This window comes from Bufo gargarizans, chromosome 8, assembly GCF_014858855.1.
Source record: "Bufo gargarizans isolate SCDJY-AF-19 chromosome 8, ASM1485885v1, whole genome shotgun sequence".
NCBI classification, from domain to species: Eukaryota; Metazoa; Chordata; class Amphibia; order Anura; family Bufonidae; genus Bufo; species Bufo gargarizans.
In genome coordinates this window covers 53,727,844-53,754,811 of record NC_058087.1, presented here as the reverse complement: position 1 = coordinate 53,754,811, position 26,968 = coordinate 53,727,844, and the positions used below count along the sequence as shown (strand labels likewise).

At 44.3% G+C, this 26,968-nt stretch overlaps 1 protein-coding gene across 1 annotated transcript in view; it reads left to right on the top strand.

The window, feature by feature from the left end:
* LOC122945304 (putative methyltransferase DDB_G0268948) overlaps positions 1 to 26,968 on the top strand; it is a 245,840-nt gene that overhangs the window by 97,987 nt on the left and 120,885 nt on the right. The window lies entirely within an intron of this gene.

The following is a 26,968-nucleotide window of genomic DNA, read 5'->3' as shown; positions in this document are numbered from 1 at the left end:
CAAGTTCAGGTCTGAAGTCACTTTGTGAGGCTTACATAATAGAAACCACCTAAAAATGACCCCATTCTAGAGACTACACCCATCAAGGTATTCAAAACTGATTTTACAAAGTTTGTTAACCCTTTAGGTGTTCCACAAGAATTCATGGAAAAAAGCCGGAATTAGACTTACCGGTAATTCAGTTTCCACGAAATCACCACGACGGCCACTAGGAGAGATTGACCTCTGACCTTGTAGGGGCAGGAACAGAGAGAGGGTTTAAATCCCCTCCTACCACCACCAGCACCAGTGTGTCCAAAATTACAGAGACAGAAAAAAGGTGGTGAGAAAAATTAAATAAATCAAGAGGGTATTACTTCATAACCTCCCAACTAAGAACTAGATTAAGGGTAGGGAATATGTGCCGTCGTGGTGATTTCGTGGAAACTGAATTACCGGTAAGTCTAATTCCGGCTTCCACCTCATCACCACGACGGCCACTAGGAGATATAAAAAATTATAACTTAGGGGGGGGGGACCGCCTGAAGGACTTTACGTCCAAAAGACAAGTCTGAACTAGATAGGTCTAGTCTATAATGTTTCGTAAAGGTGTGAATGTTGGACCAAGTAGCAGCTTTACAGATGTCTTCAAGAGAAGCTCCGGCCCGCTCGGCCTGGGAGGAGGACATAGCTCGGGTAGAATGAGCTCTTAGATTTGAAGGGCAAGGAAGGCCCTGGATCTCATAACAGATAGAAATGGAATCTTGAATCCATCGTGCTAGAGAAGACATAGAAGCTTTTAGACCCTTATTCTTACCTGAGAACAAGACAAACAGATTGTTGGTTTTACGGAATCCTTTTGAAACTTCAAGATACCGTAAGACCGAGCGTCTTACATCTAGTGAGTGGAAACTAGATTCTCTATTATTAGAGGGATTACCACAAAAGGGAGGCAAAACTATCTCCTGGTTTCAGTGGAAATCGGATACTACTTTAGGAAGAAACCCGGGATCTAACTTAAAGGGAATCTGTCACCTGCTTTTACCATTTTAAGCTGGCACCATCGCTATGTTGACTAAAGTACCTTATTTCCAGCAGTCTTCTTTTTACTTAATTTAGTTTTGTAGTTTTGATATAAAAGTGATTTTTATGTTATGCTAATTAGGGTCCAAGGTGCCCAGAGGGGCGTTTTTTTTCACTCTCCGGTGCCCAGTGACGCCCCCCTGCAGTGCCCAAGAACACCTTCTGATCATCAAATAACCTCCCACAGCCCGGAAAACGGTTACACCCCCTCCCCACATCATAGTCTACCTTATAGAAATGCCCCGTCCTTCTTCCTGTCTGCGGCCAGAAAACTCGCGCAGGCGCAGTACCGCCTGTGGCCTCCGCGATCATCAACCTCCTGAGGGCAACAGCCTCAAAAGTCTCACTGGGCATGCGCCAAGCCCAGTAATGTGACCTGAGCGCTGTTGCCCTTAGGAGGTTCATGATCGCGCAGGCGCAAGCCGCAGGCGGTACTGCGCCTGCGCGAGTTTTCTGGCCGCAGACAGGAAGAAGGACGGGGCATTTCTATAAGGTAGACTATGATGTGGGGAGGGGGCGGAACCGTTTGCCAGGTTGTGGGAGGTTATTTAATGATCAGGAGGCGTTCCTGGGCACTGCAGGGGGGCGTCACTGGACACCGGAGAGTGAAAAAAACGCCCCTCTGGGCACCTTGAACCTCAATTAGCATAACATAAAAATCACTTTTATATAAAAACTACAAAACGAAATTAAGTAAAAAGAAGACTGCTGGAAATAAGGTACTTTAGTCAACATAGCAATGGTGCCAGCTTAAAATGGTAAAAGCAGGTGACAGATTCCCTTTAAGAATAATTTTATCATCGGTGATACAGAGATAGGGTTCTTGTATTGCGGACGTGATGGCGACCAAAAACGCTGTCTTTAGAGATAGATGTTTGGTGGAACAACATGACAGGGGCTCAAAAGGGGCAAGTGTTAGGCCTGTGAGCACTGTATTGAGGTCCCAGTTGGGGATCTGGGATTTTAGAGAAGGGCGTAGCCGAGAAGCTGCTTTCATAAATCTTCTGATCCAGCGGTGATTGGCTAGATCTTGATCGAGGAAACAAGCTAGGGCCGAGACTTGTACCTTCAAGGTGGAAGGTCTAAGACCTAATTCGAGACCCTGCTGGAGGGAGTCCAGGATTTTTAGAAAATTGGGCAGCTCTAAGTTTGGGGCAGGGTTACCAATCCCGGAACAGAACCTCTTCCAAATCTTCTACTCGCTTTCAGGGTAGATATTACTCGGTCGGAAAGCCCCTGTGATTTAAACCTCTGGACCTCAGGATCCAAGCTGATAACTTGAGGAAACTCGAGTTTGGGTGTAAGATTGGCCCTTGATGAAGCAGGTCCCTCCTGGAAGGAAGAGGCCATGGGTCCTCTATTGACAGGTTTTTTAAGGAAGGGAACCAGCTCCTTTTCGGCCAATAAGGGGCTATTAGTATTAGAGTTGTATCCTCTCGGTGGAGCTTCTGAATTATCCTGGGAAGTAGAGGCATGGGTGGAAACGCATAACAGAGGTCCCAGTCCCATTGTATCGTAAGCGCGTCCAGCGCCCAAGGATTATCCCGTGGGTTCAATGAACAGAACGTTGATACCTTTGTGTTCCTCTTGGAGGTGAACAGGTCCACTTGTGGGGTGCCCCATCTTTCTACTAGTATCTGAAACACGTCCTGATTTAGAGACCATTCGGTGTGGTCTATTAACTGGCGACTGAGATAGTCTGCTTCCACGTTCACTACTCCTTTCAAGTGAATCGCGGAGATGGATCTTACGTGGGACTCCGCCCAATTGAAGATCTTCCTTGCCACGGACATCAGCTTCTCTGATCTTAACCCTCCTTGGTGAGAGAGGTATGCTACCCTCGTAGTATTGTCGGAAAGAATTTTTACATGCTGGCCCTCGAGTAGGAACTCTGCGGCTTTCAGAGCTTTCCAAACCACTTCCAGTTCTCTTAAGTTGGAAGATTGAGAGCGGGTTGTTGGCATCCAGGAACCCTGAAAGAAATGATCTCCCACTTTTGCTTCCCATCCTTTTTCGCTTGCGTCTGTAAGCACTTGAATGTAGGGAGCCTTCTCCCAGGAAACTCCTAAGGACAGGTTGTTTGTGCTCTTCCACCAGTCTAAGGAGGCCTTCACCGCTGGAGGGGTCAGAACTTTGTGATCCAAAGAAGACTGCTGCCTGTTCCAAATTCTGAGAATCCATGACTGGAGAGTTCGGAAGTGGGATTGGCTCCATGGAACAGACGGAATGCAGGACGAGAGAAGACCTAGAAGACTCATGGCTTCCCTTATGGGACAAGACCTCCTGTTCTGAAACCGTCGGACCTTTAACTGGAGGTTTCTGACCTTGTCTGGTGGGAGAAAGGTATGTTGAACCCAGGAATCCAGGACGACCCCTAAAAACTGGATTGTGCTGGAGGGTAGAAGATTTGATTTCTTCTGGTTCACCAACCACCCTAGATCTTGGATGAGAGACAGAAAGGTTAGTAAATCTGTTCTGAGTTTGCTCTCTGAATTTCCAATCAGGAGGAAATCGTCCAGGTATGGTATAATCACCAGTCCCTTGCGCCTCAGGAAGGCCACCATTTCGACCACCAGTTTCGTGAAGACTCTGGGAGCAGATGATATCCCAAAGGGAAGGGCCGTAAACTGGAAGTGACAGGTTACCCCTCTGTGGTCTTGGATGGCAAATCTTAAAAACTTTTGAGAGTCTGGATGGATTGGGACGTGGTAGTAAGCATCCCGTAGATCTACTGAACACATCAGAGCATCTCTCCCTATTAAAGGAATCAGGGATTTTAGGGATTCCATCCTGAATTTTTGATATATTATGAATTTGTTCAGGGCCTTTAGATTTATAATAGTCCGGAATGAGCCTTCTTTCTTCTCTACCAGGAAAAGATTCGAGTAGAACCCCTGTCCTAGCTGTGTTGATGGAACCTGTACTATCGCGTCCATTTCCAGAAGGCTCTGAATTCCCTGCAGAATCTTCTTGCGTATGTTGGAGGAGCTCGGGTTGGTAACAATGAAGCGGTCTGGGGGAGATGAAGAAAGTTTGATTCGGTATCCGAATCTTATGATGTCCCGGACCCAAGGGTTCGGGGTAATGGACTCCCAAGGAGCCAGAAAATTCTTCAATCTCCCCCCGACTCTGGCGTCATTGTTTATCCGAGGATTTGTTTTGAGAGGAGGAAGGGGTATTTCTACCCTTGCCCCCTTTCGGATAGCTCCATCGTCCTGACTTCCCCTTATCCCTATAAGATTTGTTCTGGCTGGTGGGGGCACGAAAGGGATATTTCCTTTTATAGGGTCTTTCCTCTGGGAAGCCCTTTTTCTTGTCCGCACCCTTCTCTAAGATACGGTCCAGGACAGGGCCGAAGACAAATTCTCCTGAGAACGGAATGGTGCATAACTTCATTTTTGAAGTGTTGTCTCCTGACCAGCTCTTCATCCACAGAGCCCGGCGGGCCGCGTTGGAGAGGCCGGCGTCTTTAGCAGCAAATCTGACAGATTCTGCCGAGGCATCTGCCATGAATGCCGTGGCGGACTTCAGTAAGGGGAGGGACCTTAAGATTTCTTTCCTAGAGGTGTTGTCCCTAATGTGAGACTACAATTCGTTTAGCCACAACCCCATGGACCTTGCAACCAAGGTGGCAGCAATATTTGCTTTTAAATTAAACATAGCGGCTTCCCAAGATTTTTTTAAAAGACTATCCGCCTTCCTATCCATGGGGTTGCATAACTGGGAGGCGTCCTCGAAGGGCAAGGCAGTCTTTTTATTGACTTTTGCCACTTGAACATTGATTTTTGGTGTTTCATTGAAAATTTTGCCTTCGTTAGGGTCAAACAATAGACGATTCCTGAAGGACCTGGACACCCCCAAGCGCTTCTCTGGATTGGACCATTCATCAAGCACCATATCTTGTATGTTTTCGTTGATTGGGAAAACCCGTTTTTTTTTTTAACCCGGAGTCTCCCGAACATCTCATCCTGTACGGAGTGGGCTTTTGGGGCTTCTTCTACCCCCATAGTGGCCCAGACTGCCCTTCTCAAAGTCTCAATATCAGAAGATGCCTCCTCGTCCTCCCAGGCTCTGGAGGATGAAGCATTTTCCGCTATCTCCTCTGAATCTGATAAAGAAGAAGATGGTCCCCTCCATTTTTTAGGTGGAGGCGGGTCCCTGGGTAAGGAGGAAAATTGGGATAAGGAGGATTTTACTTCCTCGTGTATCATGGATCTCAACTCGTCAAAAAAGGAGGGCTGTTCTTGACAAATAACGCTAAAGATACAGTCTTTGCATAATCTCTTGCGGTAGTCGTCCGGAAGTCGTTTAAGACAGGACACACACTTAGCCGGCTTCCTGACTTTTTTCTGAGCCTCCTTAGGGACCTGGGAAGAATAACCCCAATCAGCTATGTTGAACATACGCGGGGATATAGAGCCTGAAAGCCCCAAGACAGAGAGGTGTAGGAGGAGGAAACAAGCAACCTGGTACAGTGTCTTAAAAAAGAAGTAACAGGGCAATAAGCGCTTCCCCACAGGGGAACTTATGGCAGGCGGCACGGAAGGGTCTCCAGGGGAGCGGGGCTCGGTCGACATGTCGGCACGCTCACTCACACACACCGCTGAGACGTTCGGCACTTGCATTGCTGGCGCCGAAGTTTTAAATGGAGACTCATCCTAAACGATGTCACTTCCTCCGTCCACCGGAAGTGACGTCTGCTGCTTTACCTGAAGCGCTTAGGCGCGTACCCGGCTACAGCCACGGAGGCCTGGTGGGAGATCGCGGCCCGGGAGCAGGCTCACATATCATAATGGAGCGAGGCCTCCCTCCTTCACCCCTGCCCAGCATTAGTACAAAGACCGCAAGAGGGCAGGGGGAACACCAGGTAAGGTGTTACGACATCCATCATCTTCATCTCCCCACAGGGAGACTCTCTCTGCCCCTGTCCTCTGGAAATGAGGTGGAAATAGAGATACAATTTCAAAATTTCACTTTTTTGGCAGATTTTCCATTTTAATAAGTTTTTCATTCTGCGCCATATTTTTTTTTTTTTTTGGGCAATTGTTTTAGGTAGGGGCTCATTTTTGTGGATGACAAGGCCAGAGACATAATGTTCAATATTGCGGATACTGCCCCGAAGCGGAATGGAGGAACGGGAATACGTTGTGAAATGGATCATGAAAACCTTGTAAAGTTTTGGTTCTAGTGCGAGTACTGGCAATGCCCTAGCCTCAGGAGATCGTGGGACCGAAACCTAACTGCCTAGACTAGGCAGGAATGAGGGCCAAAAAGAGCTATGTAGATAGGAAGAGAATTCTTGAATAGTTCCCCAGACAACAGCTATCTGCTAGCCGTGGTCCGCGCGTTGTTCTACTGTGGGCCCCTGAGAATTGTTTTAACACTTGAGACGTGAAGACCGACCTACTATCTGAATCTTCTACCGTGAGAAAATGCTGGACCTTGTCCAAAACCCGATTCAACATGTTTGTAGGGAGTTTGAGGTTAGTGCGGCAAGAAGCTACAAAGCCATAATATACAAGATTCTGTCTATGCCCTACCTTGAGTGAGGGAATGCAATTGCAATTAAGCTACCTGCGAAAATGAATTCCTGGTCGTGGTAAAAAGGCAATGACTTTGCACGGAGACCTGGTTGACAAGATATAATCGACAACTGTCAGAGACTGAAATGCTAGAGGGAATGAACAATTAAAGCAAGGCAAAATATCTGCGCAAGACATAACAATGATGCTGTAGGGCGAACCGGACCAGTAGGAATTTAGGGAAGCAGGTATGTATGTGATACATACGGGCCAAATCAGCCCAGATGCACAACCAACCAGGCAATCAGCCCAGCAGGACTGAAAACAGTCATCGGGCCCCCGAAGCCATGGGGCCGAAGCTGTCATCGGACCCCCGAAGCCATGGGGCCGAAGCTGTTATCGGGCCCCCAAAGCCATGGGGCCGAAGCTGTCATCGGGCCCCCGAAGCCATGGGGCCGAAGCTGTCATCGGGCCCCCGAAGCCATGGGGCCGAAGCTGTCATCGGGCCCCCGAAGCCATGGGGCCGAAGCTGTCATCGGGCCCCCGAAGCCATGGGGCCGAAGCTGTCATCGGGCCCCCGAAGCCATGGGGCCGAAGCTGTCATCGGGCCCCCGAAGCCATGGGGCCGAAGCTGTCATCGGACCCCCGAAGCCATGGGGCCGAAGCTGTCATCGGGCCCCCGAAGCCATGGGGCCGAAGCTGTCATCGGGCCCCCGAAGCCATGGGGCCGAAGCTGTCATCGGGCCCCCGAAGCCATGGGGCCGAAGCTGTCATCGGGCCCCCGAAGCCATGGGGCCGAGTTATTTTTTATTTTTATTTTTTAAAGAAATTATAACTATAATAAGTGACCTGAATAAGGTGCAGGTGAAATTAAACCATGAACCTGACCGATGTGGAAGTCGATACCTAAGATAAACTACGTGGCCTGAATAACATGAAAGGAGAAATATCGTTAGAAACGAGACCTGACCGACGTGGAAGGTGACCCCCAACATGAATTCAACTGCATGACCTGAAAAGACTAAGGGAAACGTGACAGAAAATGGAGATAATAACGGACATTAACTAAAATAAAACCTAAATAACATAAGCTGGCAAGCAGGTAAAGATGTGAGACATTTAAACCAAAAGCATAGCTGCAGAGGTTGACAGACAACCATTGGTCGGACCCCTGAAGCCATGGGGCCGAAGCAACCACCAGGGGCCCATGGGGCCGGGCAGCGAACCTTAAGAATTAAGGACAGCTGGGGAAAAGATGGGGGCTTAACCCGACGGGTTAAGTAATCAACCGGGACTCAACCTAGAAAGACAAAGACATGGGGTAAGCTTCTTAATGAAATGAGGCTGAAATGAACCGCTAGTACTAATCTGTAAAATATAAATGACCAAAAGAAAACTTCTGAAAGGTGTGCCATGGAAAATAGTATCAGATGGCCGTATGACCTACCAATGCCGATGACAATTGTGAAATCCTCTAAGCCAAGAGCCACTCCAGCGAGTCTCTTATGGCGGGAGCCATGCGTGCGAGTCTCTTATGGCGGGAGTCATGCGTGCGAGTCTCTTATGGCGGAAAAAAGTATCAGATGGCCAGGCGAACTACAAGTGTCGGTCCCAATCGTGAGGTCCTATAAGCCCCGAGCCTCTTATGATTTTAAAAAAATTTTTAATAAACCACTTATGCAGCACCAGAATGCCTTGGGGACTCGCATAACCATGACCCCCTCCAACAGCAAACCTGGGTCACTAACCAGCCTACAACCATGTCGTACCCCTAACAAACAAAACATGAAAAACGGTCATGGGGCCCCCGGAGCCATGAGGCCGGATCAGTCATAGGGGCCCCCGAAGCCAGAGGGATGATGTAGCGGTGACGATAAGTAATTTAAACGTAAGCCGGACCTGATGGGATATGCAGCGACTTGAATGATTGGATTGGCCAGAAGGTGGCCTAATGAACATAACTGCCAACAAGCGTGGAAAATATAGACATTAGTAATCCGAAGCACCTGCATACACTAACCACTGCGAACCATGAAACGTAAACATGAAATTGAAACCGAAATGGGAGAAAAACAAGAGCCTGAGGCATTGCAAGTTCCCTAAGAGAAGTCTCTTATCGTGACAAACAAATGAACAGCTTGTGAAAACATAGCAGGAAACTTACTCCTATTGGCCCACTGACCTCCGCTGAGGAACTGTTTGGTGAACTGGGGCAGGAGACCAATCTGAGTGAATACGAACCAGAAGTAAAAGGAGACCAGTCTGAGTGATCATGAACCAGGATTAAACAGAAAAGTAGGCCTATGGAATGTAACAGACCACCGAAGAAAGGAACGTAAGCCTGAATAGAACGCAGTTATGTTTGTCGGGAGAGAGATACCAGAGCGGTGGGTGCAGACTGCCCCGGTGAGATTATTGAGTAAAACCATGACGAAGCAATGAACAGGAGAATGCAGCTTTGAGTGGGAGCAGAGTACAACACATGATGTAACAACAAATGGGTGAATGGAGGTTTGTATGCGAGTGGTACCTAAAAAACATGGTATGGGTGCAGCTCTGAGTATGGGTAGCGCATGAAAAGCATGGTCTAAAGCAGACATATAAATGCAATCTGAAAGTGAGCAGAGTATTGACGTGATGCGAAGGCAGACACGTGAACGCAGCTCTAGTAGTGAATAGAGTATAGGACAAGATGTAAAAGCAGACATGTGGACGCAGCTTTGGATGTGAACGGAATATTAACTTGATGTGACAGCAGACATGGAAAGCGGCTTTGGTGAGTGGGGTATACGACCTGGTGTAGCAGTAGAAGTGTGAACACAACTCTGGGTATAAGCAGAGCATGAAATTTGGTATAACAGCAGCTCTGGTTGTGAACGGAGCATAACATAGATGTAATAGCGACGTGAATGCAGTTCTTGAAATGGGCCTGGAAAGAACCTGTAGTATCATAGGACGTGTGAACGCAGCTCTGGGTGCGAGTAGAGCAAACATGATATACCGATAGACGTATGAATGCAACTCTGGTCGTGGGTGGAGTGCAAATAATGATTTGACAGCGTAGTGTGAATGCACCTCTGGGTGTGGCAGAGAATGAAATTGGAAGAATAGCAGCTCTAAATGTGAGTTGAGCATAAACATGATGTAACAGTGAACGTGAATGCAGCTCTGAAACAAGCCTAGTATGAACATGTTGTGACAGCGGACGTGTAAACATAGCTCTTACAGTGAGCAGAGCAAACATGGTATACCAGTCGACGCATGAACGCAGCTCTGGTTGTGAGTGGAGCAAGGGGTGAACACCAGGGTGGTGCGTCCAGAGAATAAAAATAGAGTAACAGTAGCAGCTATGGCTGTAAGCCGAGTATACAACATGTAATAACAGCCGTGTAATACGGATCCGTCTGTCGGCTGGGTAAGGAATGAGATGTAACAGCCAACAGGTGAACTCAGCTTGAATGTGACACCAATGTGAGTGAATACGAACCAAGAGTAGGAAAGTGCTGGACAGTAAGGACGTGCGGATGCAGCATAAAGACATGAAAGAAAAGCAGAAAGTGTAAATGCCGCTCAGGATAACAGCAGAGCATAAAAGTGCGGCAGGGTTTTTAAGTACATGGAGCAGTGAAATACGTGAAGTCTAAAGATGGTGGTAGCAGGGGGAGACACATGGCAAGGAACAGCTACAGCAAGAGGCCTAAACAATAACAGCTGCGTCCGATCTCCAAACATGACGTCACGTGCAGCCCGGGTAACTCTTCCTTTACAGCAAACCGGCTGAAGTAACTTTTCATACGAGACGAACAAAGCAAAGTGAAACTTGTAAGATTTATAGGAAGTAACTCCTATTACCAACAAAGTTGAAAAGAAATAGAAGTATTTAGCCCCAACGAGCAAACCTGAGGTAGCAGATTCTGAGGCGAAGCCTCCCGTTCGCTAGCAAAGTCGGTTCCGACCGGCCAAGAGAGACTGCCCCGGCCCAACCTACTTACGTAGTATGGCGCGTGCATGCTACGGTAGCAGAGAGCAAAATAACAAGCTCCATGCTGCAAAGAAAGAATCCTACCACCAGAGAAGCTAGTTTGCTAATGACACCCAGCGGCAGCTGTGCACCTGAGAACACGCCCCTGTGAGTGAGGGTGTGGCTCGTATATGAAGAGCCTCCGCCCCTCCCACAAATGCAGGCTGAGTAATCAGCCTTACCAACATATATATAAACTTTGAAAGTTGACATAAAATGTGTCTAAAAAAAATAAATATATATATATACAGTACAGACCAAAAGTTTGGACACACCTTCTCATTCAAAGAGTTTTCTTTATTTTCATGACTATGAAAATTGTAGATTCACACTGAAGGCATCAAAACTATGAATTATCACATGTGGAATTATATACATAACAAACAAGTGTGAAACAACTGAAAATATGTCATATTCTTTTGCTTTGATTACTGCTTTCCACACTTCTTGGCATTCTCTTGATGAGCTTCAAGAGGTAGTCCCCTGAAATAGTTTTCACTTCACAGGTGTGCCCTGTCAGGTTTAATAAGTGGGATTTCTTGCCTTATAAATGGGGTTGGGACCATCAGTGGCGTTGAGGAGAAGTCAGGTGGATACACAGCTGATAGTCCTACTGAATAGACTGTTAGAATTTGTATTATGGCAAGAAAAAAGCAGCTAAGTAAAGAAAAACGAGTGGCAATCATTACTTTAAGAAATGAAGGTCAGTCAGTCAGCCGAAAAATTGGGAAAACTTTAAAAGTAAGGGCTATTTGACCATGAAGGAGAGTGATGGGGTGCTGCGCCAGATGACCTGGCCTCCACAGTCACCGGACCTGAGCCCAATCGAGGTGGTTTGGGGTGAGCTGGACCGCAGAGTGAAGGCAAAAGGGCCGACAAGTGCTAAGCATCTCTGGAAACTCCTTCAAGACTGTTGGAAGACCATTTCAGGGGACTACCTCTTGAAGCTCATCAAGAGAATGCCAAGAGTGTGCAAAGCAGTAATCAAAGCAAAAGGTGGCTACTTTGAAGAACCTAGAATATGACATATTCTCAGTTGTTTCACACTTGTTTGTTATGTATATAATTCCATATGTGTTAATTCATAGTTTTGATGCCTTCATAGTCATGAAAATAAAGAAAACTCTTTGAATGAGAAGGTGAGTCCAAACTTTTGGTCTGTACTGTATATAGACATAGACGAAAACGGACAGCACATCCAGTAGAAAAAAGTGGAAATTTATTGAGCCACAGTGGCACAGTGAGTTAGCCTCACTGTGCCACTGTGGCTCAATAAATTTCCACTTTTTTCTACTGGATGTGCCGTCCGTTTTCGTCTACAATTTCATGGGTAAGCAGTGACAACCCTGGACATAGCACCGTTATCCTAATTGTGAATTGGTGCTGCCACATTTTTTCCCTTTATATATATATATATATATATATATACTCACCTAAAGAATTATTAGGAATACCATACTAATACGGTGTTGGACCCCCTTTTGCCTTCAAAACTGCCTTAATTCTACGTGGCATTGGTTCAACAAGGTGCTGATAGCATTCTTTAGAAATGTTGGCCCATATTGATAGGATAGCATCTTGCAGTTGATGGAGATTTGAGGGATGCACATCCATGGCACGAAGCTCCCGTTCCACCACATCCCAAAGATGCTCTATTGGGTTGAGATCTGGTGACTGTGGGGGACATTTTAGTACAGTGAACTCATTGTCATGTTCAAGAAACCAATTTGAAATTATTCGAGCTTTGTGACATGGTGCATTATCCTGCTGGAAGTAGCCATCAGAGGATGGGTACATGGTGGTCATGAAGGGATGGACATGGTGAAACAATGCTCAGGTAGCCCGTGGCATTTAAACGATGGCCAATTGGCACTAAGGGGCTTAAAGTGTGCCCAGAAAACATCCCCCACACCATTACACCACCAGCCTGCACAGTGGTAACAAGGCATGATGGATACATGTTCTCATTCTGTTTACGCCAAATTCGGACTCTACCATTTGAATGTCTCAACAGAAATCAAGACTCATCAGACCAGGCAACATTTTTCCAGTCTTCAACAGTCTAATTTTGGTGAGCTCGTGCAAATGGTAGCCTCTTTTTCCTATTTGTAGTGGAGATGAGTGGTACCCGGTGGGGTCTTCTGCTGTTGTAGCCCACCTTTCTTTCCCATTCTGACATTCAGTTTGGAGTTCAGGAGATTGTCTTGACCAGGACCACAACCCTACATGCATTGAAGCAACTGCCATGTGATTGGTTGACTAGATAATCGCATTAATGAGAAATAGAACAGGTGTTCCTAATAATTCTTTAGGTGAGTGTGTATATATATATATACAGACGTGGACAAAATTGTTGGTACCCTTTGGTCAATGAAAGAAAAAGTCACAATGGTCACAGAAATAACTTTAATCTGACAAAAGTAATAATAAATTAAAATTCTATAAATGTTAACCAATGAAAGTCAGACATTGTTTTTCAACCATGCTTCAACAGAATTATGTAAAAAAATAAACTCATGAAACAGGCATGGACAAAAATGATGGTACCCCTAGAAAACACAGAACATAATGTGACCAAAGGGACATGTTAATTCAAGGTGTGTCCACTAATTAGCATCACAGGTGTCTACAACCTTGTAATCAGCCATTGGGCCTATATATATGGCTCCAGGTAATCACTGTGTTGTTTGGTGATATGGTGTGTACCACACTCGACATGGACCAGAGGAAGCAAAGGAAAGAGCTGTCTCAAGAGATCAGAAAGAAAATTATAGACAAGCATGTTAAAGGTAAAGGCTATAAGACCATCTCCAAGCAACTAGATGTTCCTGTGAGTACAGTTGCACATATTATTCATAAGTTTAAGATCCATGGGACTGTAGCCAACCTCCCTGGACGTGGCCGCAGGAGGAAAATTGATGACAAATCTAAGAGACGGATAATCCGAATGGTAACAAAAGAGCCTAGAAAGACTTCTAAAGAGATTCAAGGTGAACTTCATGCTCAAGGAACATCAGTGTCAGATCGCACCATCCGTCGTTGTTTGAGCCAAAGTGGACTACATGGGAGACGACCAAGGAGGACACCATTGTTGAAAACGAATCATAAAAAAGCAAGACTGGAATATGCCAAACTACATGTTGACAAGCCACAAAGCTTCTGGGAGAATGTCCTGTGGACAGATGAGACAAAAATCGAAGTTTTTGCCAAGGCACATCAGCTGTATGTTCACAGACGAAAAAATGAAGCATATCAAGAAAAGAACACTGTCCCTACTGTGAAACATGGAGGAGGCTCTGTTATGTTCTGGGGCTGCTTTGCTGCGTCTGGCACAGGGTGTCTTGAATCTGTGCAGGGTACAATGAAATCTCAAGACTATCAAGGAATTCTAGAGAGAAATGTACTAGCCAGTGTCAGAAAGCTTGGTCTCAGTCGCAGGTCATGGGTCTTGCAACAGGACAATGACCCAAAACACACCGCTAAAAACACCCAAGAATGGCTAAGAGGAAAAAATTGGACTATTCTAAAGTGGCCTTCTATGAGCCCTGACCTCAATCCTATTGAGCATCTTTGGAAGGAGCTGAAACATGCAGTCTGGAAAAGGCACCCTTCAAACCGGACACAACTGGAGCAGTTTGCTCATGAGGAGTGGGCCAAAATACCTGCTGAGAGGTGCAGATGTCTCATTGACAGTTACAGGAAGCGTTTGATTGCAGTGATTGCCTCAAAAGGTTGCGCAACAAAATATTAAGTTAGGGGTACCATCATTTTTGTCCATGCCTGTTTCATGAGTTTATTTTTTTACATAATTCTGTTGAAGCATGGTTGAAAAACAATGTCTGACTTTCATTGGTTAACATTTATAGAATTTTAATTTATTATTACTTTTGTCAGATTAAAGTTATTTCTGTGACCATTGTGACTTTTTCTTTCATTGACCAAAGGGTACCAACAATTTTGTCCACGTCTGTATATATATATATATAAAAAAAAGAAAAATATGTCAGCACCAATTCTCAAAAAAAAACGCGGGTGCTATGTCCAGGGGAGTCACTGCTTACCCACAGATATAGACGGAAACGGACAGCACATCCAGTAGAAAAAATAAATAATTTATTGGGCCACAGTGGCACAGTGAGGCGACGTTTCGGCTCAAAACACAGAGCCTTTCTCAAGCTTCAAACACAAGTAAAATACATAGTATAAATAGGTGTACATAATTGGCGGGTGGAGTAATCAATAATTACAGACAATTGAATAAAAATAGGTATACAAATCAATATACAGTGATTACAGACTGAGAATCATCCAAAAACTCATATGACAGAAAAATTTGTGATACATGATTGTGTATATAATTTATAAAAATTCAATGTAATATGACATAATCAAAATACAGATATAAGTGGCGCCAATGTGAATCAGCTGCTTTGTATACATTTAATGACATTAATTTAAAACAGGAGGAGCTAAAGATAAGGATGGTGACATACCATACAGAGTCAGCGTGTTCCCACATATCGGCAATGGCCAAAGTTGGCGTCTAGCTCTAAGGAGTGCGCGGGCGTCACGGTGCGTCTCAGCAAACTCGCATCATGCTACGTCTAAGGTAGGCGTCTCACGTCATACCTCACGCAACGGGATCGATCCAGTCTATCACTCTCCAGTGCACATACTCACAAGGCTGAGAGTACAGACACGCCATATTGAATACTGGAAAGGTTACCCACAGTTGCTTTATTCATATGATATATGGCTTACAGGAGGCAACACGAGGAAACCATACATCCCTGTCAAGGGGGCATAGCATCCACATACTAGGCGTGCAATATAAGCCTGATCGGCACCCCCGTGTCGAGCGTGCATACAAGTGCCGCCCCAATTACGTCTCCCGATATTGCCACAAAAGGGGTTCTCCTGGCAACTATAGGGTATATATTATTGTTCTATCAATGTTTACAGGATCTGTCGAGACGCAGTCTGAGCCATAGCACAATATAATCAAAATACAACTATAAAATGAAAAAAGCAGACGTGGGACACGGTGTTTCCTAATATGGCAGGACAGCATCATCATATCGTTCCTCTTCTTATATTGTGTCCAATCATCTACAAAAAGAGATGAAAAAATTTGAGAAAGAATTGAAAATGTAGGTTAGATCTTATACAAACACTTGTGTTGAACTAGTAATACCTACAACAGGATAAGAAGCAGAGTGAGGAATAATACATGGCAATCTAGGGCAAACCACCTGTTATGTATAGACCCCTAAATTATAGTCCACATTAAGACCATTAGGTCTCAAAGTATTGAGTGTGTATATCCAAAATAGCTCTTTCTTTTTTAATAGCAAGTTTCTATTCCCTCCGCGTCTAGGCAGAGGAATATGATCAATTATCCAACATTTTAGTTGATTTTCTGTGTGGTTCATCTCTACAAAATGTTTAGGGATGGGTAGGTCCCGACGTTTTTTTCTAATAGTGGAGCGGTGATTGTTTAATCAGGTTTTTAGATCGGTGGATGTCTCACCTACATATAATAATTTGCAGGGGCAACTCAAAACATTGATCACAAAATTCGAATTGCAAGTGAGATAAAAAGAGATAGAATATCTCTCATTGGTCATCGGATGTATGAAGGTTTTGCCCCTGCAGATATGTTTGCAATTAACACAGCTAAGACACGGAAAACATCCCGTGCTCCGTTTTGTCAATGTACTCTGTATCAAACCAGGGCCAGGGCCAATATCCGCACACACTTATTGGTCTCCTAAATTTCTGGATCTCCTGTAGGAAAATAAAGGAGGAGACCTAAATTCAGGCACTTGACTCAGGCAACCTCCTAGAATACCCCAATGTTTGTTAATAATACGATTAATTGCTTGGCTGTTTTCTGTGTATTTAGTGATAAAGGGGATCCTATTGTGAGGACCCTTCTCTCTTCTCAACAGTGTGTCGCTTCTGTCCAAATCTTGGACCTGATCAATTTGGGATTGTAATAACTCAGGGGGATAACCTCTTTGTTTAAATTTTTCAACCATGGTCTCCAGTGATTTATCCAATGCCTCAGGGTCAGAAGCAATCCTTTTGGCCCTGAGGAATTGGGAGAAAGGGAGGTGCTTCACCATATTTCGTGGATGGCTACTCTGATAATGTAGGAGGGTGTTTTTGTCAGTTGGTTAAGTGAATAACCTAGTCTGCAGCCGACCTTCCTGATAGATAACAGTAGTGTCCAAGAATTGAATTTCTGTATTGGAGTATACTAGGGTAAATTGTAACTCATTGTTAATGCTCTTGAGGTACCCCTGGAACTCCAAAAACTCAGAACAGTCACCGGTCCATATGAGGAAGATGTCATCAATGTATCTCCACCACCTCAGAATTTTACTGCGGTGGTGGGATACATGGACCACATCCTCCTCAAAACATCTCATTTATATATTGGCGTAAGTAGGGGCCACATTTGACCCCATCGCCATTTGACCCCAAATATATCCTGGAACAGAAAATAATTCTGTCTCAGAATAATATTTAAGAGATCAATCACAAAATCACAAGTGTGTACAGTCCTCATATAGACCGGTGACTGTTCTGAATTGTTGAAGATCCCACTTACACCTGGCACAAGTGGCTATTGTCTATAGTCTTGGGGGTACCTGTTGCACACAGCTTCCTGGGTGGCGGTAGCCATAGTTAGTATCCATGGGTTCGCCCTTATGTGGCCAGGCTCCTGACACCACCAGCAGACCATCAGAGCTGGGTCTGCAGGGGGTACATCCCGGGTGGGTTTACCTGGCACCTGCCGCTGGGTTTGGGGTGGAGATTTCCGGGGTTTGACTGCCCCCCTCCCAAAATAACCCCCCTGTAGATTCCTGGTAGCCTCATAGCGCTCCACCAGTTCGACCATCTCAAGGGCATTACCAGGAGACACCTGGCCGATCCAGTGCTGTAGAGGGTATGGCAAAGACCTCCAGAAGACATCAGCCAACAGACTGTCCAGCATAGCAGTGGAACTCAGCACATCAGGCTGCAGCCATTTTTGCAACCAGTGTAGCCGATCATAATGAGGTCTGAGGTCTCACGGGTTCAGCCGGGTTAAACTCCAACTGATACACCCGCTGGGCCCGGAAAACACATTCACCCCCAGTCTTGCCAGAATCTCACTCTTTACTGTCGTGTAATCGGCTGCTTGATCATCCTGTAAGTCGAAAAACACCTGCTGGGGTCCAGATGTCAGGAAAGGAGCGACAACCTCAGTCCATTGATCTCGGGGTAGCTTCTCCCTCACTGCCACCTTTTCAAACACCGCCAGATAGGTCTCGACGTCGTCTGCGGGGGTCATCTTAGGGATCGGCACTTGGACCGCTTTACGGGCATCGTGGATGTTCTGGGACGCTCCTGCAGCTTTTAAAGCTATCACATGCTGCAACAGCAGCTGGTTGGTTTCCTGCTGCTGCCTATTAGCCTCCCGCTGCTGCAAGTTAGCCTCCATGATGGCTTTCATGACAGCTTTGATTTTTTTCCAGGGACACGGGTTGTAATCTTGCTGGTTTGATGTAAGACATGCAACCATGCCCAGAAAAACAAAAAAATTTCGGCCTTCAGGCCAGCCTCACTGCGATCGCTCGCCCGCATCCTCCACCTATTGTACGGTTCGCTCTGGTAGGCAGGCTAAGCGGATGCAGTACAGAGGCAAAAAAAATGTTTATGTTTATTCACACATAAGGCCAAAACAAAATGACACTTTTCAGTCTTGGGGTTAGTTCACACAATGGAAAGTCCACAGAACCAAAAATTACCTTGTTTGCAGTTTTATCTCCAGTGGTCCACAGCAGGCTTTAGGGGGCCTGTTTCCCAGCGTGTGGCTCTCAGCCCTCCAGCATGGCAAAAAGCCTCAGATCTCAACCACAGAGACTGACAACGCTCCAATGTCAGAGAGGAGTAATCCACACCCAGCTGACACTGCTGGCTGGGTTTGATATAGGCCAGTCAAAACCCGGCCTGGAATGTGGGGAGTAGTCACCCACTCAGCACTTTTGACTACTCCCAGTAAGAGCCGTCCCAGATCAGCTATACAGCCATACTACAATAGCAAGAGTGTCAATCAGCACTAGCTGCCGCTGACACCTGAATTTACCGGCTCTTACTTCACCGAGGCCAGGAACCTCGGTGACACATACCTTCCGTCAACAACGGACCCTTGCGCCTTCCTACAATATATAGACACACACATTTTGGTTGAAAAAAAGGAGTATATATTTACCCATTTTAAATATATAAAAAAATAATATATATTTAATTATTTTTAATGGCTGTCTGTATATGTGTGTGTGTATATATATATATATACCATATATATATTAGCAGAAGGACCTGGCTTTGCATGGGTATATGTCATCTAGTTTTCATTTAATGCTTCTGTGTGTCATTAAAAGATATCGACAGTATCCCCCATAACAGTGACCTCTACAATACCCCGCCCCCTTAACAGTGAACTCCACAGTCCCTCACCCCTTAACACTGACCCCCCCCCCCACAGTGCTCCGCCTCCTTAAAATGAGACCTCCTCAGCAGCCCATCCCCTTAAGTTTGACCTTCACAGCAGCCGCCCCCTTTAACAGTGAGTTTCACAGCACCCCACTCCCTTGACCTCCTCAGGGGCCCGCCCTATTAACAGTGATCTATACAGCAACCTGCCCCTTAACACTGATCTCTATAGGGGACCGACGCCATATCTGTGACCTCCACTGTTCCCTGCCCCCTTATCAGAGACCTCCACAGCACCCGTCCCTTTAACAGTGACTGCCACAGTACCCCGTTCCCTTAACAGTGACCTGCACAGTACCCCGCTCCCTTAACAGTGACCTCACAGTACTCTGCTGACTTAACAGTGACCTCCACAGCAGCTGCCCCTTTAATAGTGGCCCCTCCCCCTTAACAGTGACCTCCACAGTGCCCACCCATTTAAAAGTGACATCCACCACGGCCTGCCCCTGTCATGGTCCCTCAGGTGACTGATGTCAGGAAATCAAGGAGATTGGCTGAGCATAGAGGAATCTAACAGCCTCCTTGATTTCTCTTGATTCAGTGTTGATAGGGTTAATGACCACTTCCCTTTTCTCAGCTGTTGCTCAGTGGTCATCACTTCTACTCTTTAGAGTCTAACCCCACCCTTCTGACTATGCGGTAGATAGCTTCATTTGGGTTTGGCTGAGCTGGTGTGAGTTTGTCTCTACAGAAGTTAAGTGTTGTGTTTGTTTGTGTTTGTTATATTCCCTGTTGTTTGTATATGGGCCTGACAAAGAGACTTATATTCGTCCATCTGGGGAGGAATGGGTTGTATCTGGTCCTAAACTTTCCAGGGCCTTATAAGGATATAAAGGCCTAGGTATCCTGCTTATGAATATTCCTACCTTCAAGGTCTATTCATATTGATAGATAGTTAGGGCCCGGATTAGGGTTGTCTAGGAGGTGACCTGTTTCTTCCCTAGTTTCCAGGCCCAGTTACTGTTCCCCTTCCCCCCCTGTGTTCAGTGTGGAGTTTTCCCCACACTGATCGTGACAGCCCCCTTAACAGTAACATCCACAGTAAAAGCCCCTTTAACAGTGACCTCTGCAGTGCCTGCCCCTTTAAAAGTGACCTCCACAGCAGATTCCCCTTTAATAGTGGCCCCTGCCCCCTTAACAGTGAATAAGTCAGTATCCGTGATGCAGGGTGCACACAGCCGGTGCCTGATAATGCAGACTCACTGTTTTACGGGCCACAATACAGGCACGGCCGTGGAACAGCTGTGTGCATGAGCCCTAAAGCTGATAGACTCAATGCAGTACAATACATCATATATTGTACTGCATTAAAACAGAGATCAGACCCTAAACATTTGAAGTCCCATATTGGGTAAAAAAATAAAAAGTGGGAAAAAAAAGTGTTTTTCAAAATAAAAAAAAATTAAAGTTTCAAGTAAAAAAAGAAAAGAAAAAAAAGATCTCCTTTCTCATAATCAAATCATTTAAAATAGTAAAAAAAAAATAGAAAAAAATAGACATATTAGGTATCGCTGCTTCCATATCGACCATATCGATCAGGTCATCTTGCCTCACAAAAAGTCTAATATCAAGCGATCAAAAACTACTATGTACCTCAAAATGGGACCAATGAAAATGTCAACGCATCCTACAAAAAATGGCAACACGAAAAAAAATTCTTTTCAAATATGCTTTCATTGTGTAAAATAAAAAATAAATAAAAACATACTAGCTATTAGATATCACTGTGTCGATAACGACCTACTCCATAAAAATAGAGCTCTATTAAAAAAACACATAATCTACGCCACCAGGTGAATGCAAAAAAAAAAAAATTGCCAGAGCACCCATTTTTTGGTCACCTCACCTCACAAAAAGTGTAATATCGAGTGATCAAAAACTGATATTTACCCCAAAATGGTACCAAGAAAAATATCACCTCATCCCTCAAAAAATTAACCCCCACACAAGATCATCACCAGAAAAAAAAAGGGGGGGGGGCTTTCAGAAAATAGGAATGCAAAAACATTGCAGGGATTGGATAGGGTAGTAAATGGGGCTGCAGACCCCTTCAAACCCCCTGTATGCCGAGGTCAGCTTTGACACTGTACTGCTGTAGCTCCAAATTAAAAGAGAATGTTTTCACTTTATTCTGACAATTAACACCTGTGTGTGTATAAATATGGGCAGGCATTCTGCCCCCACATTTGCAGCCTGAGGCCTATAAGGGAGTAGAGGCGCGCAAGAGGTCACAATCACATCATTGCATGAGACGCGCCGATGCAGGAGGGGCGATAACATGTGTACCACCTGCACCAGGACCCAACAACATAGGCCACAAATTGGAAAAGCTCTGTGGCCTGCAGGGGGCACAAAGGAGCATTATGTATTGGTACTAAGGGGGGAGCATTATGTACTGGTACTAACGGGGGGATTATATACTGGCACTAAGCAGGTGGCAGAGCATTATATATTGGCACTAAGGGGGGAGCATGTACTGGCACTAAGGGGAAGGTGCATTATATACTGACACTATGGGGGAGCCTTATATACTGGCACTGGGGGACAGCATTATTTAATGGCACTATGGGGGAGCATTGTATACTGGCACTACAGGGGGACATTTTATATATACATATATACACTCACCTAAAGAATTATTAGGAACACATGTTCTATTTCTCATTAATGCGATTATCTAGTCAACCAATCACATGGCAGTTGCTTCAATGCATGTAGAGTTGTGGTCCTGGTCAAGACAATCTCCTGAACTCCAAACTGAATGTCAGAATGGGAAAGAAAGGTGATTTAAGCAATTTTGAGCGTGGCATGGTTGTTGGTGCCAGACGGGCCGGTCTGAGTATTTCACAATCTGCTCAGTTACTGGGATTTTCACGCACAACCATTTCTAGGGTTTACAAAGAATGGTGTGAAAAGGGAAAAACATCCAGTATGTGGCAGTCCTGTGGGCAAAAATGCCTTGTTGATGCTAGAGGTCAGAGCAGAATGGGACGACAGATTCAAGCTGATAGAAGAGCAACGTTGACTGAAATAACCACTCGTTACAACCGAGGTATGCAGCAAAGCATTTATGAAGCCACAACACGCACAACCTTGAGGCGGATGGGCTACAACAGCAGAAGACCCCACCGGGTACCACTCATATCCACTACAAATAGGAAAAAGAGGCTACAATTTGCACGAGCTCACCAAAATTGGACTGTTGAAGACTGGAAAAATGTTGCCTGGTCTGATGAGTCTCGATTTCTGTTGAGACATTCAAATGGGAGAGTCCAAATTTGGCGTAAACAGAATGAGAACATGTATCCATCATGCCTTGTTACCACTGTGCAGGCTGGTGGTGGTGGTGTAATGGTGTGGGGGATGTTTTCTGGGCACACTTTAGGCCCCTTAGTGCCAATTGGCCATCGTTTAAATGCCACGGGCTACCTGAGCATTGTTTCTGACCATGTCCATCCCTTCATGACCACAATGTACTCATCCTCTGATGGCTACTTCCAGCAGGATAATGCACCGTGTCACAAAGCTCGAATCATTTCAAATTGGTTTCTTGAACATGACAATGAGTTCACTGTACTAAAATGGCCCCCACAGTCACCAGATCTCAACCCAATAGATCATCTTTGGGATGTGGTGGAAAGGGATCTTCGTGCCCTGGATGTGCATCCCTCAAATCTCCATCAACTGCAAGATGCTATCCTATCAATATGGGCCAACATTTCTAAAGAATGCTATCAGCACCTTGTTGAATCAATGCCACATAGAATTAAGGCAGTTCTGAAGGCAAAAGGGGGTCCAACACCGTATTAGTATGGTGTTCCTAATAATTCTTTAGGTGAGTGTATATATATATACTGGCACTGTGGGGGACAGAGGAACATTATATACTGGTACTACAGGGGTCATATATATATTGGCACAACAGGGATGTTATAACTACAAGGGGACATTAGAGCTACAGGGGGCACTGCAGGAGGAGAATTATGGTTATATTAATACTATTAGAGATACTGTAGGGGCACTATTATTATTGGGCATATTATGGAGGTCATTGCTATAATGGGGCTCTCTTGGGGAGTATTATCACTTTTGGGGGCACTGTTACTAATAAGGGCAGTCAGAGAGGACTATTGCTATGGGGGACTATCTGTATGGCACTGTTATTTGTATGGCACTGTATAGTGTTTGTGGGCATGGGAGAGCACAGTATTAGTAGTAGTAGTAGTGCGGTGACAGTGGCCTACCAACCATGTATAAATTTGAGGGCTGATTTTCAAAATCTTTAACAGTCCCCATGTGCCATATAGTAATACTAGTGTCTTCTTATGTGGCAGAGGGGGTTGCACACAACTGACCAAAGACGTCTGCCTGTGATGGTCTGTACCAAATGGAGAAAAAAAGGGATATGCCCCTGACTGCTTCTTTTACCCCTTAAGGACCGGGCTCATTTTCACCTTAAGGACCAAGCCATTTTTTGCTAATCTGACCAGTCTCACTTTATGTGGTGATAACTTTAAGATGCTTTGACTTATCCAGGCCATTATGAGATTGTTTTTTCGTCCCATATTGTACTTCATGACACTGGTAAAATGGAGTAAAAAAATAATATTTTTTATTTATAAAAAAATACCAAATTTACAAAAAGTTGGGAAAAATTTGCAAATTTTTAAGTTTCAATTTCTCTACTTCTATAATACATAGTAATACCTCCAAAAATAGTTATTACTTTATATTCCCCATATGTCTACTTTATGTTTGGATCATTTTGGGAATGATATTTTATTTTTTGCGGATGTTACAAGGCTTAGAAGTTTAGAAGTAAATCTTGAAATTTCTCAGAAATTTTCAAAAAACAACTTTTTAAGGACCAGTTCAGGTCTGAAGTCACTTTGTGAAGCTTACATGATAGAAACCACCCAAAAATGACCCCAATCTAGAAACTACACCCCTCAAGGTATTCAAAACTGATTTTACAAACGTTGTTAACCCTTTAGGTGTTCCACAAGAATTAATGCAAAACAGAGATACAATTTCAAAATGTCACTTTTTTGGCAGATTTTCCATTTTAATTTTTTTTTTTCAGTTAAAAAGCAAGGGTTAACAGCCAAACAAAACTCATTATTTATGGCCCTGATTCTGTAGTTTACAGAAACACCCCATATGTGGTCGTAAACTGCTGTACTGGCACACGGCAGGGCGCAGAAGGAAAGGAGCGCCATACGGTTTTTGGAAGGCAGATTTTGCTAGACTGTTTTTTTGGACACCATGTCCCATTTGAAGCCCCCCTGATGCACCCCTAGAGTAGAAACTCCATAAAAGTGACCCCATCTAAGAAACTACACCCCTTAAGGTATTCAAAACTGATTTTACAAACGTCGTTAACCCTTTAGGTGTTCCACAACAATTAATAGAAAATAGAGATACAATTGAAAAATTTTACTTTTTTGGCAGATTTTGCATTTTAATATTTTTTTTCCAGTTACAAAGCAAGGGTTAACAGCCAAACAAAACTCAATATTTATGGCCCTGATTCTGTAGTTTACAGAAACACCCCATATGTGGCCGTAAACTGCTGTACGGGCACACGGCAGGGCGCAGAAGGAAAGGAATGCCATACGGTTTTTGGAAGGCAGATTTTGCTAGACTGGTTTTTTTGACACCACGTCCCATTTGAAGCCCCCCTGATGCACCCCTAAAGTTAAAACTCCAAAAAAGTGACCCCACTTTAGAAACTACGGAATAGGGTGGAAGTTTTGTTGGTACTAGTTTAGGGTATATAGGATTTTTGGTTGCTCTATATTACACTTTTTGTGAGGCAAGGTAACAAGAAATAGCTTTTTTGGCACCGTATTTTTTGTTTGTTATTTATAACATTCATCTGACAGGTTAGATCATGTGGTATTTTTATAGAGCAGGTTGTCACGGACGCGGCAATACCTAATATGCATACAATTTTTTTTTATTTATGTAAGTTTTACACAATGATTTCATTTTTGAAACAAAAAAATCATGTTTTAGTGTCTCCATAGTCTGAGAGCCATAGTTTTTTCAGTTTTTGGGCGATTATCTTGGGTAGGGTTTTGCAGGACAAGATGACTGATTGGCACTATTTTGGGGTGCATATGACTTTTTGATCGCTTGCTATTACACTTTTTGTGATGTAAGTTGACCAAAAATGGTTTATTTAGCACAGTTTTTATTTTTACGGTGTTCATCTGAGGGGTTAAATCATGTGATATTTTTATAGAGCCGGTCGATACGGACGTGGCGATACCTAAAATGTATACTTTTTATTATTTATGTAAGTTTTACACAATAACAGCTTTTTTAAAACAAAAAAATGATGTTTTAGTGTCTCCATATTCTGAGCCATAGTTTTTTAATTTTTTGGGCAATTGTCTCAAGTAGGGCTAATTTTTTGTGGGATGAGGTGATGGCTAGACTGGTACTATTTTGGTGGGAGTACTCCCTTTTGATCACTTGCTGTTGTACTTTTTGTGATGTAAGGTGACAAAAAAATTGTTTATTTAGCACAGTTTTTATTTTTTATTTTGTCGATACGGACGCAATGATACCTAATTTGTCTATATGTCTTTTCCCTATGTTTTTTTTACAATTTTTTTACTTTATTTCTGGAAAATGACGCTTTTTTTTAACTTTAAACTTTTAATTTTTTTGTAAAACTTTAATTTTATTAACTTTTTTTTCACTTTATTTTTTGTCCTACTATGGGATCTCTGCTGCTGACCGGGGGTCCGCACGCGGGGAGAGGAACGACTGCAGGACGAGAGCACTCGTCCTCGAGTGCTAAGTGCTGGCGTTTGAGGATGAGCATTCTCGTCCTGGGTCGTTAAGGTGTTAAATGTGTTTTAATCTATTTATTAGTGAGTAGGGTCACTTTAAATTGATTTGGGAGGGGGGGGGGGGGCTTTTGCCTGTTGTGCCTAGGGCGCCAAACTACCTCGTCCTGGATACAATTATCCAAAATGTCTTGGTATGCTGAAACATTAAGATGTCTCTTCTTTGGGACTAAGTGGCCTAGGGCAAACTCTGTTAAAAAACAACAACTTAGCATTATCCTTCCTTCACAAAGTTTACAGTTGTAACAATCCAGTCAGACAGGTAACTTTCTCCTTGTATTGTCAAACCCAAACTCGTCCATCAGGGTGGCTGCACATGGTGCCGATTTATGTGCAGAAAACCAGCATGAAATCCACACCAAAACTACACAAAAAATCTGTACTACTTTTTTGGTGCACTTTTTGTTTGTTTTCTAGTGAGGATTTGATGCAGATTTTGCGCATATCTTACATTCCATTGAAAAGTGAAAATCTGCACAAAAAAAAAAAAAAAACAATTGACATGCTGCAGATTTCAAAATGTGCACAGCGGCTCAATTACAGCACCTAAGAAAAACATCACAGTGTACATGAGATTTGTCTAATCACATACACTTTCCTGGTACTGTATTACGCTGCGTTTTACGCACAAAATCCACACATAAAAATGCAAGTAATCTGCTCTGTGTGCAGGCACCCTCAGACCGACAGATAGCAAAGGATGATGTCACTCCACAGAACGTTTCCGTGTGCTGTCTGCATCCGTTGCTCCGTTCCGTGGTCTGCAAAAAATATATAACATGTCCTATTCTTGTCCGTGCTTTGCGTACAAGAATAGGCAGTTATATTAAAGGCTGTCCGCGCCGTTCCGCAAATTTGCGGAACGCACACAGACACCATCCGTGTTTTGCGGATCCGCTGTTTTCAGACCGCAAAACACACAACGGTCATGTGCATGAGGCCTAAAGATGAGAGAA